The following is an 11,923-nucleotide window of genomic DNA, read 5'->3' on the forward strand; positions in this document are numbered from 1 at the left end:
AAAATGTGGCAGACAGAAAAAAACCATATAATCAAATAAAAACAATAAGATAGAATAGAAAGATACGATGGGGGAAAGTTATCTGGTTCATCTATATAAGCCAAAATCAATCCATATTCCAAATAAATTATATTTAACATAGCATCAGACCAGCTCTTAAGGTCTGCTTTCCCTGTGCTAGGACTCTGTGAAATGGACCATGAGATGGTGGCTAAATGTCAACCACTAGAGAGCATACTACTTGTGTATTAAGGGAGAACAATATGATTACCGAAGATTTGTCTGGATAATTTTTATCTAACATGCACACCATCTTGGGGGAGAAAATAATTTTTAGATACTATTAGCAAACAGCTTATCCTTTCTGGTGTTGTTATTTCTAGGGGAAAGTCATACAGAAACATCCACAATAAAATAAATTAGGGCAAGTTTGAAGATCTTCAAATAGCAAAGTTTAACCTACTTTTCTCTTTTAAATAATGGCTTCATATTATTCATGTGACTTTAGCATATTTTTATTGAGGATATACCACAGGATGGGGATATAAGAATGAACAAGATACTGTGTCTCCTCTGTAGTTTTTTACAGTCTGGAGGGGAAAAGATAGGAAGCCATTGTGGTCACTATGGGAGAGGTAATATCTGCTGTCACAGGGTCACGAGGGTGTTATGGAAGCATGGAACAAGAGCATCTAATCTACAGCATAGGTTTCCCAGGGGAGGGGACACCTAAGCTGATAGTAGATGGAAACTAGGCTGGGAACGAGAAAGGCTGAGCCAAGTCAGAGGCAATAGTGTGGAACAAGTGTAGTGGAGAGGGAGGACAGAGTAGGGGATGTTTGTGTAGCAGAAAGGGTCATGGCCCTGCCAGGGACTACATTTCCTAGCATCCCTTCTCCAGCACCTCTTATGTCCAGGTGCCTGTGTGAAGAGTTATTACCAACTGAATGTGAGCAGTAACAACCTGAGTCAAACTGGGCCAGGGGTTTTAATAAGAGTGGGGTGGTTCCCCCCACAACGTCTTTGTTCTCCTTTCCCCTCATTCTCTGATGGCTGAGTGCAGAGAACTCTGAGGCCCTGGGGCATGGCAGAGTCCCAAGATGGGACCGCCAAACAGAGGAAAGCCACAGGGTGACACTGGATGGTAACACAAACAAGGAATTATTATTATTATTATTATTATTATTATTATTATTATTATTATTATTATTATTATTATATTTTTGCTTGGGGCGGGAAGGATTTGGTTTGTTTGTTTGTTTGTTTGTTTGTTTGTTTATTTATTTATTTATTTATTTATTTATTTATTTATTTTTTAATGGAGGTACTGAGGATTGAACCCAGGACCTTGTGAGTGCTAAGCACTCGCTCTGCCACTGAGCTTACCCTCCCTACCCAGAAATAAACTTTAATGGTTTAAAACAATACTGTTTTGGGGTTCATTTATTGTAGCAGCTAGCATAATCCCAATCTGAAAGAAATTTAGTACAGTTAGAGAAATGGGATTCGGGGGAGGGTTGTGGAGAGGAATGGGAAGAGAAGAGTAAGAGCTGAGGTGAAACAGGAGAGCCTGTGCCAGATCAAGAAGATCTGATAAGTGCAGGAGAAAGTTGAGAAAGGCTTTGGCATGGACCAAAAAGCCAACTGGGTATGCTGTCTAAGTCACCCTTCTGGATGATTTGATTCTAGGGTCTTTGTGCCTTTCTTTGCCTTTGGAGTTATTTAAAGCTTATAAATTATAGATAACTGATAGCAAAATATCTTTTGTCTATAGACCTGAAGATGAATTCTGATCCACGGAGTCACATGCATTTTCCCAGCACCCATAGGAAAAGCCAGTTTTGCATCTATTTGTAAGTTATTTCAACATTTCTGATTGACCTATGTAGGTGTGGTACTTTGAATTCTATTTTGAACTGGTTGTAACATACTACTGGTTCTCTCATTAAATAAAGAGATAAATAAAATCTTTGACGTGTTAAGTGTATATTTGTATGAGAATCATGATTTTATTTTTCTAAAGTAATATTCTTTAACATAAGCTATTTCGGACTTCATGTGAAGTATGAGAGACCATTGAAGGGTTTTAAGCAAGGGAGTTGCATTATCAGATTTGCACTTTGGAAAGATTATTCTGGATGTAGTATGGGGAATGGATTAAAGTGGGCATACTGGAGAGAGGAGTCTGTCAAAGAAATATATGTGTGACTGATAGTGGCATACTAAGTAAGATGGTGGCAGTAGAATGGAAAGGTATAGATATGAGATATTTTTATTCAGGAGGTGTAACTGACAGAGTTGGTGACAGAAGGGATGAGAGTGGGGAGCAGAGAAAGAAGTCAAGAATGGCTTCTGCACTATTTACAATAGCCAAGACATGGAAACAACCTAAATGTCCATTTACAGATGACTAGATAAAGAAGTTCTGGTATATTTATACAATGGAATACTACTTGGCCATAAAAATAATAAAATAATGCCATTTGCAACAACATGGATAAAACTGGATAATGTCATTCTAAGTGAAGTAAGCCAGAAAGAGAAAGAAAAATACCGCATGATATCACTTAAATGTGAAACCTTAAAAAAAAAAAAAAACAAATTTACTTACACAACAGAAACAGACTCACAGACATAGAAAACAAATTTATAGTTACGGAGTGGGGGGAAGGGCATGGGAAGGGATGAATTGGGAGTTCGAGATTTGCAGATACTAACTAATACATATAAAATAAACAACAAGTTTATACTGTATAGCACAGGGAACCATATTCAATATCTTGTAGTAAGTAACTTATGGTGAAAAAGAATATGAAAACAAATATATGTATGTTCCTATATGACTGAAGTATTGTGCTGTACACCAGAAATTGACCTACAGCCCAGATAAACAAAAGCTCTTTGGTGTCCCCTATAATTTTTAAGAGTGCAAAGGGTTCTAAGACTAAACAGTTTGAGAACCATTAATCTAAGACTCGGTTTCTGCTGATGCAGCAAAGCTGAACAAACAACCCACATCAAGGTAATAATGACTTAAGTCCCCCCACCTCCTGATTGGTGTTTCAAAAAAGGAGGCTGGGGAGGGTACCACTTAACTCCATTGAAGTTAACCTATCTATCATGGTAAAATTTTAGTAACATTTTTAGGTAAAACTTCCCCCTAGGGAAAAGCATCAGGGGAGATGCTTGGAAAAGCTAGCTGGTTACTTTTGCCCCTGACATCACAAAATTGGTTAGAGAAATGGGAAGTGGCAAGGGGCCTCAGTAAGCATGATGGAGAGCTGCCCCCAGTAAACCTGCCATGGGGACTTGCCAAGGGGCCAGCTGGGCATGGCGGGGTGATGCAGCAGAAGACCCCAAGGAAATTGGCATGAACATGCAACCTGGCTTGCCTGCCACGCAGATGCCCTCCTCCTTCAAGTGCTTCAGAAGCAGGCCCGTCACCAGGCCTTCTGCCCTCTGTCATTGTCAAAAGGCCCAACCAGTGACTGCCAGCAGGAGAAAGAAAGAGGAGGGGTGCAGGCAGTGAACAGCCATCTTCCCCAACCGGCTCAGCCCACCGGGATCTTCTCCTCCCCTGAGCTCTCCAGCCTTGACCACCGTGGCCAGGGCTGTCATGACACACAACTCCAGAGGGCGCCATTCCTATGCACAGCCAGGCTGGTTCTGTTCAGTATCGGTGTATGAGCTTGTCTTAACTACCTCAGCAAGACAGCTCCTGGCAGGCCAGGGCAAGTTTCTAAACCTCTTTAAATACCAAAACACCTAGCGCTGAGCCCAGCTTGGTAAATATTTGTTGATGGATGGGCCATCCCGAAATGGGGTCATCAACCCTGAATCACAGATAAAAGAAACTGTTTAGTCTTGGAAGAGCATCTATTTTAGAGCTCTGCAAACCCACTGCTGCCCAGCTTTGGCATCTGATATGAGCATTAGTCATTCAGAAATGTGACCTTCCGTGACACAGGGTCTCTCCGAGCATCATTGTGACCTGACCCACGGTGGCTTTCTGGCCTGGCTAGCGTCCTCCCTAAAGGGGTTCGGTTTGGAACAGGGATTTCACGAGCCGCAGGCAGAGCTGACGCGCCCTGCAGAGCCCCGAGTGGGCTTGGGATTAGCCGTGCTCATAACCACTGTTTACGCAGCCTCCGAGCAGGCCCAGGCTCACGTTTCTCCCAGAGGCCCACGGTAGTTCTCTCTGTGATTTTTGTTTTTTAAACATGAGATCTCAACCCCATACTTGAATACTTCTCCTCTAATATATGAGTATGAGCAGCTAAATGATGCCTTATTGAGCCCTGTCAAGGCTGCCTACCTTCCATCTGGCAATGAGTGCACAGTACGAATGCTTTCAGGCACTGTCACAGCACTGCCTGGATGCTGGGCTGCCCTGCTGGAATCAACTGTAAGTGATTGGAAAACAATGAGGGGGAAGAAAAAAAACAAACAAAGGTGCTGAATTGAGAATTAGAGGACTGGAGTTTTAGTCAGGAGCTCGCTGGATGGCCCTGAGCCGGTGATTTCTCTGTGCTCCATGTTGCTATTTTTAAGATGGAACAAGAAGAGTGTCATCCCCTGCCATCCACAGGACTCCTGTCCCCAACCCTGTGCACCTCTGCAGATGAGAACTAGGAGGGTGGGATGGGACAGGCCAGCATCGAGCCCCCTAGCCCTTCCCTGGCACCCTTTGCATGGATGACTGGGGTGGGGATGACACCTTGGTCACAGGACAGAGGTGGTTACATTTTTTCAGGTCAGAGACTGAGTTTGGAATTGTTCTCATGGCATAGTGCCCCAGAGCTCTGATTCCTAAACTAATTATTGAGATCAATGAATTGATTCTTCTTTTCCAAGAATGCCAGTCTCCAAATGCCCAAGGATGAGGGGGCAGCCTTTAGAGTCTCCAGCTCCCTGGGAAGGCAGTGGGGGGACCGGCACCATCTCAGGAGACCTGGGCCTGGCTTCAGTTCCAGTTCTACCCTGAACTCACAGAATGACATTGAGGAACTTCTTTCCCCTCTAGGGCCTCAGTTTCCCCAACTGTGCAATTAGGGGTAGACTGAAATAGTCCCAGGGTCCCTCTTGACTCTGAGATTTGAGGCTGTTTGCATTTCCTTCTCCATCAGGCCCTTTTCCTCCTTCTTTCCTCATCTTCTCAATCTTCTAATTCTTTCCCCCATTCTTGCAGGAGATCTTGGTTCTTTTTCTGGCTGGTCTTGGCTGTTCTACTGATCTGGGCCCCATTTTTCTCCATAGACAATGAGAGTTTGATTCAGAGTGTCTAAAGGCTTACCCAGCTCTGATACTCTGGTTGTCCTGCGATGCCCTGGGGTAAAGTCCCACCTGGTACACAGCTGGAAAGTGCTAGATAATCTGGGCTGGGCCTCTCCATTCACCCATCACAGGGGGACTTATCCCTTAGGTGCCCCAGCTGCCACTTCACTGACTGGTCCAGATTTCTCAGGAGGACTTTGTGAAAATGTCTTAGACTGAGGTCAACAGGCAGAATCTGTTGCAATGGCTTTTTTCATGTGTCAGCTTAACAGCCTCCACTTATTCAATCAAACATAAATCCAGGTGTTGCAGTGCAGTTATTTTACAGATGTGATTAAAGTCCATAATCAGTGGACTTTAAGTAAAGTAGATCATCCTAGATAATCTGGGTGGGCCTATTTCAATCAGCTGAAAGCTTCAAGTGCAGAGCTGAGGCTTCCGTGAAGAAGAATTCTACCCGTAGACAGTAGCTTCCATCCATGTCCCTGAGTTCCACCTGCCTTCCTTGATGGCTTACCCTACAGATTTCAGCTCTGCCCAGCCAGTACCCACAGTCACTAAGCCAATTCCATGCAATAATTCTCTTGATAAATACTTCCTACCCATTCTGTTTCTCTGGTTGAACCCTGCCCAGTAGCTTGTTCTATGCCACCTCTGGTCTGACCAGTTGCCTCTAAGCTATTTCTGAAAAATACGAAATGGGGCTCCCTAATTTTTAGTCCAGACCTTCATGACCTTGACAATGTGTATCAAGCATTTCCTACCTAGGCAGAATTAATTTACCCTGACTCTCAGTCACATTCTGGCCAAGGTAAAATGAGGCTCTTGAACGCTTTGCCTTTGCTGGTTTTTCAATCCCTCACTTGTGCTTTAACTTGATTTACTTGATTTACTTGATTTTTACTTGATCTTGGGATTCTTTGCACATTTTGTTCACCTGATGTTACTTTTAATGGTAAGATCTTCTAAATACATCTTACTGAGAAAGGGGGAAGTGGTTAGAGTACAAGCTTAGCATGCACAAGGTCCTGGGTTCAATCCCCAGTACCTCCATTAAAAATGAATAAATAGATTCTACATATGAGCAATCTCATATGGTATTTTTCTTTCTCTTTCTGCCTTATTTCACTTAGAATGACATTCTCCAGGGACATCCATGTTGCTGCAAATGGCGTTATGTTGTCATTTTTATGGTTGAATAGTATTCCATTGTATAAATTTACCACATCTTCTTTATCCAATCATCTGTCAATGGACATTTAGGCTGTTTCCATGTCTTGGCTATTGCAAATATTGCTGCTATGAACATTGGGGTGCAGGTGTCTTTTTGAAGTAGGGAAACATAAATACAAAACAGAAACAGACTCATAGACATAGACTACAAACTTGTGGTTGCCAAGGGGGAGGGGGGTGGGAAGGGACAGACTGGGAGTTCAAAATTTGTAGATACTGACAGGCACATGTAGAATAGATAACCAAGATTATACTGTATAGCACAGGGAAATATATACAAGATCTTGTGGTAGCTCACAGTGAAAAACAATATGACAATGAATATATGTATGTTCATGTATAACTGAAAAATTGTGCTCTACACTGGAAATTGACACAACATTGTAAACTGACTATAACTCAATACAAAAAAATGTTAAAAAAATAAAAATAAAAAGAATGAATAAATAAACCTAATTACTAAACCCCCGCAAAAAACCAACCAACCAACCAACCAACAAATACATCTTACTGAGAATGGAATATTCCACCACCCTTATCACTCAGTTAACAGCTGCTCTTAAACATCTAAAGTGAAGACAAATAGCCAAGCATAACCAAGAATGTAAGTCTCCAGGAAATACAAGGATCCTGGGTCTGTGAGCTGAAACAATCCTGCACATTGGGAGAATTACCAGCTCCCTTTGGAATTGGGGGCTGAAAAGGGGTCTTGGGTAAGTGAGACTAAAGAACCCAGAGTTTTCAAGATCTGAGCATTTAAGCATCCCTCTCTTTATTCTGCAAATATAAACTTGCCAAATACCTGGACTATAATTTTTAAAAGTAATAAACAATGCAGATTCCATTAATGTTTGTCCCTGTTGGGTGAGCAGGGGATGGGCAAGACTGGTTGACCTTTTTTGTGCAGTTTATACAATGGAGAATATTGTCCTCTGAAGTCCAAGGGAAACAGAATGAGCCCAGTAGATCCTTCTGTCAGAGGTTTCGAGGGGCTGAGAGTAGGCTGGGATGGGGAGGGAGGGGGTCCCCATAGCAACAGCTGATGTCAGTGAAAATTACTTAGAAGACAAAGTTTCCCAGAGTTTTCTACTCTCAGACCATCCCAGCCACAAGATTCAGAGCTTGTTGATCTGCAGTGAGCATGAGACTTTGAAAAAGCCCCTGCCCCTCTCTGGAATGAAGTGGGGCTGGAATACTAGTGTCAAAACCTTTCAGCCATAACCTGGAGTGGACTGCCCTTCCTCCTTCACTCCGTGCATCCATTTTCTTCTTGCTTCTGGCTTGTGCCACAAGGGATTGGCTGCTTTGGAATAGGACGTTCTGGTTGCTCATCCAGTGTCCAGCCCTATATCTAAGGCACCTGCCGAAGGCCTGTCTGGGCCTGGCAGGAGGACATCTGCACAGGCTGCCAGCAATGAGGAGTGCCCCAGCCTCTCAGCTGGTCTCTTGCAGGCTGCACTGTGGCTCTGACTTATCTTTCTCCTCCCACAGCTTGCAGCCAGGGAGGGAGAGCTCAGTTTGGAGCAACAAAAGGCATCAGCCCCATGGATGTTCTCAGGCTTCTGCCCTCAAGGCCAGCAATGAGCTCCTGCTCTGGAGGCTGTAGCTGGTCTCAGCTGTGCCCACTCTGCAGGTCAGTGACCACAGCTGGTGTCTGGGGATCTGACAGTTCAGGATAGTGTTGCTTCTGGCCTTTTGAATGTGATGAGAGATGAGCAGGGTATGGGGTAGAGGGTTTACTCACAATATAAACTTGTAACTAACTGGGGGTGATATTTTGGAAAAATATTAATATGCTTGCCCTTTTGCCTTTTTGAGTATGTAACATTCTCTAATTTTCCTGAAGCATTCATTTACATGGGAAAGATTAAGATTGTGCTAGAGGGAATACAGAAAGGAAGAAAGCATTAATACTTAACCTTTTGACACTCAAGATTTTTATAGCTTTAAAAAATATAATTGAATTACAATAACTACATATTCAAAGTGTACAATTTGATGAGTTTTTTTTTACCTATGCAGTTCAAGTTCAAAGCATCCAGGTTAGAGAGCCTGGAAGAAGCCCATGTTGTAGCTCAAGTTCAAAAACACTCTGCTTGCACTCAGCTTTTTTTCCATTCCGGCCTTCAACTGATTAGATGAGGCCCACCCACATTATGGAAGGCAATCTTCTTACTCAAAGCCCACTAATTTAAGTGTAAACCCTATCCAAAAACACCCTCACAGAAACATCCAGAATAATGTTTGACCAAATATCTGGACACCCCATGGCCCAGCCAAATTGACACATAAAATTAACCACCAAGGTATGAATGGAATACTAAGTAGCCATTAAAAAGGAAAGGTAGCTCTATATATACCAAAATGAATATCTCTCCAAGAAAAATTATTAAGTGGAAAAAAAAAAACTGCAGACACTATGTAAAATATGCTACTATTGTAAAAAATTTTAATAACATACATGGTTCTGATTGCAGATACATAGTATATATCTCAACAGACATACAAGAAATTATTATGGGGGTGGAGGAGGTTGCCTCCAAAAAGAGGAACTGAGTGATTAGGGGATTGAAAAGAAATAGACCAACTTTTTATTTCAGTCTACATCTTTCCTATTTTTTGGCATGTATCGAAGCCTTTGCTTTAAATGTCAGCTCCATAGATTAGTGATGTGTCCCAGTCTTTCCTCCTTGAGGGCTGCAGGCACAGGGGTGGCTACTTTAGAGCAAAAATGATGATAAGGGGGGATGGGCTGGGATGAAGACCAGAGAATGCTTGAGAGTGGCATGGCCTCACCCGTTTGCTGTGGGATGGACAGTCCAGGCCACAGACTGAGGAAGACAAGGCTGGAGTTTGGGAAAATGGGGGTGGCACAGGGCACTGTGAGAATCAGGATGAGGTTGAGTCAATTAAGAAGCACCATGGCTCCACTAAGCCAAGCTTTTTCTTTGCAGTGAAGTCAGGCCTGTTTACTTCTCCATCCAAAGATGGGAAAGATGACATAAATCCCATAGGCCTTTAAACTCACCCAGAGGAAATCTCTTTCTAAACTAGACTCTGCCCTGACATTTTGGCCTTGCAAACCTATGTAAAGAGACCACTCTCTACAGGGGGCCCAAAGAGGAAATCCCTGCATGAGGTGAACAGGTAAACCCTCTGTTTGTCAGCAATTTAAAGATTTGGACTCCACAATAAGGTTTTGCTCAAAAAAGAAAAGATAAAAGAAAAAGAAAGAAAGAAAGAAAGAAAGAAAGAAAGAAAGAAAGAAAGAAAGAAAGAAAGAAAGAAAGAAAGAAAGAAAGAAAGAAAGAAAGAAAGGGAGGGAGGGAGGAAGGAAGGAAGGAAGGAAGGAAGGAAAGAAGGAAGAAAGAAGGAAAGAAGGAAGAAAGAAGGAAAGAAGGAAAGAAAGAAAAGAAAAACCAGCATGTGTTGCAACTTCATGATCAACATATGGTAGTGGTTACCAGCAATGCTGTCATGTGCTGTGAAGTTCCAAATTTCCCCAGCTCTCTTCCCTCTTTCCCATGTCCCTCCCTCCCTAGTCCCTTCTCCCACATCCCCTGACTTCCCTGGACTCTAGGCTGAGTTGATTCCCTACTTCCCCATCTCACCCTGACCACCCCACTCCATCCTTTGTCAGATGTTTTCAAAGCAGTGAACAGAACCCCAGCCCTGCTGCCACTCACTTAACCAACCCATGGACACATTTTAAAGCAAATTTTTGGTATTTCCACTGTTTTATTGGCATTTCTCTGGGGAGGAGGAGGAAGGGAATTCTTTAATAGATGTTTTTTCTTTCTTCTTTTTTTTCCTTTCCCTTTTTCCCAGAAAGCCAACATATCATGGCTCAGGACCCAGCGAAGAACCAACTGCTATGTCCTACTAAAATCAGAAGGAAAAAGTTTAAAAAGGCATTTGTCCCACTGGTCTATCTGTCCTTAAAAATGTAAGTTTCTTTTTTCATTGTAATGTGTAATTAAAAGCTTGTTTATTTCCTGGACTCTTTGAAGAGGTTTAAGTGCATTTGGTGGATTTCTGAGAAAAGTACAGCTTGTATCTTCACTATCTTGCATCATGTTTCCAGCACCCTATTCCAAAAGACAAATATAACCAAGGCTTCTGAGAGCTTCCAAGATCCAACAGTGCCGGTGGCAGCTTCTTTGCTTTGATGTAACCACCACCCTCACATGACAGCATTGCTCTTTGGATGGACAGCCCGATTCCACGCTCCTGCCAGAACCATCCCACTTGAGGCAAAAATAAATGTCTGCTATACATTCTTGCCTGGTGTGTGGTCAATGACGCCAGTCTCCAAACCAGAAGTTATTTACACCAAATGCCTAAGCAAAAGGATTACTCAAGCCCCTCATCCACCCTGATTAGCAGGTACTATTGGTCCTATCACCAAAATATGGTTTACAAGTGGCTCTTTCTCCCCATCTCCACGGCCATCACTCTAATCCAAGCTACCATTTTCTGTTGCCTTGAACACGCAGGGGTTTCCCTGACTCTCTGCTTTCACTCATGGCAGAAATTTTTACTGAAAAGTTCTCTCTCATACTCTCACCAAAAAAAAAAAAAAAAAAAAGAAAAAGAAAAAGAAAAAAAAAGAAAGAAAGAAAGAAAGAAAGAAAGAAAGAAAGAAAGAAAGAAAGAAAGAAAGAAAGAAAGAAAGAAAAAAAAATTCTCTATTTTTTCCTTCTTTGCTTCACTCCTCTGCCTACCACTTCATTTTTCAAGCAGACCTTATAATCCCACAGTCCTGGAATTACAGTACGGCTGTAAAACAGCCTAACAATTTCCCTGTTTTTGTGGGAGCCAGAAACAGAGATGCCAATTCACTAGAGGTCCTGGAGGGCGTGGGAAGAGTGTGTCTGGATCCAGCAGCAGAGCCAGAGATGAGATATTCCCGGGATGGGAAGGGATAAAGTCCTGTGGCACCTGAGAGCAGTGAGGAGCCCAGCCAAGGCTCCAGGGAAGGAGTCACCAGATCAGATAATGTGGCAGCCTGGGGTAGCAAGGAGGACTTTCAGGGCAGAGAGTCATTGAAGGGACTACCCTCGTCTTGAACACTCAGGTCCTATGGAAATTAAATCTATGTTAATTGTTTTCTTATCACTCAGATCAGCAATGACCTGGCTTACTGAACCATTATAAACTCATGTTCTTAAGGACCTTCTGAGAAAGTGACATTTCTTCATCCTCCCTCCTCCTAGAGCAACAAAAGCTTAATTCATCTTGGATTAGCTCTGTTTTTTCTGAACTTGCTTCTCTTCTTTCTGTAGCAATTTTTGTCATCTATGCACTCAGAAATGGAGTAATTGCACATGTGTTAGGTCTCAACCCTATACCTGGTGCCCATTCTCTCTTTTTTTTTAATTGAAGTATAGTTAATTTACAATGTTGTGTTAGTTTC

The 11,923-nt window shown here is 42.5% G+C and overlaps 1 long non-coding RNA gene across 1 annotated transcript; it reads left to right on the top strand.

The window, feature by feature from the left end:
• Positions 1 to 7,822: 7,822 nt before the first annotated feature.
• Positions 7,823 to 11,105, top strand: LOC123619157 (uncharacterized). Its single transcript, XR_006727698.2, has 3 exons — positions 7,823 to 8,140; positions 10,336 to 10,453; positions 10,592 to 11,105. It is a non-coding gene; the product is annotated as an uncharacterized LOC123619157 (long non-coding RNA).
• Positions 11,106 to 11,923: the final 818 nt, after the last annotated feature.

The sequence above is a fragment of the Camelus bactrianus genome, chromosome 35, assembly GCF_048773025.1.
Source record: "Camelus bactrianus isolate YW-2024 breed Bactrian camel chromosome 35, ASM4877302v1, whole genome shotgun sequence".
Classification (NCBI taxonomy): Eukaryota; Metazoa; Chordata; class Mammalia; order Artiodactyla; family Camelidae; genus Camelus; species Camelus bactrianus.